Here is a 1,617-nt window from a genome sequence, read left to right on the forward strand (position 1 = left end):
TCCGAGGGCCCATTATAATGTCCCAGGACCCCCCATTGTCCCCTGGGCCCATTGTGACATCATGGGGATCCCTTTTGTGCCCAGGGCCCATTGTTACATCCTGGGGACCCCCTTTGTCCCTAGGGTTCATTGTGACATCCCAGGACCCCCATTGTCCCCAGGGCCCATTGTGAACAACCTGGGGACCCCCCTTTTTCCCCGGGCCCATTGTGGCGTCCCAGGATGCTTCGTTGTCCCCTGGGCCCATTGTGACATCCCGGGGACCCCTTTTGTCCCCAGGGTCCATTGTGACATCCTGGGGCCTCCCTTTGTCCCCAGGGCCCATTGTGACATCGCAGGAGCCCCCATTGTCCCAAGGGCACATTGTTACATCCTGGGGACCCCCTTGTCCCCAGGGCCCATCGTGGCACCGTGGGGACCCCCCCTTTGTCTCCAGTGCCCATTGTGACATCCTTGGGACCCCCCTTGTCCCCAGGACCCGTTGTGACATCTTGGGGACCCCTATGTCACCAGAGCCCATTGTGATATCCTGGGGAGCCCCCTTTGTCCCCAGGGCCCATTGTGCACATCCTGTGGACCCCTCTTTGTCCCCAGGGCCCATTGTGATATCCTGGGGAGCCCTCTTTTTCCCCAGGGCCTATTGTGACATCCTGGGGACCCCCTTTGTCCCCCGGGCCCATTGTGACATCCTGAAGACCCCCTTTGTCCCCAGGGCCTATTGTGACATCCCAGGACCCCCCATTGTCCCCAGGCCCCATTATACACATCCTGGGGTCCCCCTTTATCCCCAGGGCCATTGTGACACCATGGGGACCCCCTTTGTCCCCAGGACCCATTGTGACGTCCCAGGATGCCCCATTGTCCCCTGGGCCCATTGTGAAATCATGGGGACCCCCTTTGTCCCCAGGGCCTATTGTGACATCCCAGGACCCCCCATTGTCCCCAGGGCCCATTGTGACACCGTGGAGACCCTCCTTGTCCTTAGGGCCCATTATGACATTCAGGGGACTCCTCTTTGTCCCCAGGGCCTATTGTGACATCCTGGGGACCCCCCTTTACTCCAGGGCCCATTGTGACGTCCCAGGACCCCCTATTGTTCCCAGGGCCCATTGTGACATTCTGGGGACCCCAAATGTCCCCAGGGCCCATTGTGACATTCTGGGGACCCCTCTTTGTCCCCAGGGCCCATTGTGGCACCATGGGGACCTCCTTTGTCCCCAGGGCCCATTGTGACATCCCAGGACCCCCCTTTGACCCCAGGGCCCATTGTGGCACCATGGCAACCCCTTTTGTCCCCAGGGCCCATTGTGACATTCTTGGACCCCACTTTGTCCCCAGGGCGTATTGTGACACCATGGGGACCCCTCCTTGTCACTGGGGACCCATTGTGACACCATGGGGACCCCCCCTTGTCCTCAGGACTCATTCTCACATCCTGGACACCCCCCATTGTCCCCAGGGCCCATTGTGACATCCACTGCAACCCCTTGTCCCCAGGGCCCATTGTGACATCCTGGGGACCCCCCCTTGTCCCCAGGGCCCATTGTGACGTCCCAGGACCCGACATTGTCCCCAGGGCCCATTGTGACATCCTCTGCACCCCCTTGTCCCCAGGGC

This window comes from Patagioenas fasciata, chromosome 29, assembly GCF_037038585.1.
Source record: "Patagioenas fasciata isolate bPatFas1 chromosome 29, bPatFas1.hap1, whole genome shotgun sequence".
Classification (NCBI taxonomy): Eukaryota; Metazoa; Chordata; class Aves; order Columbiformes; family Columbidae; genus Patagioenas; species Patagioenas fasciata.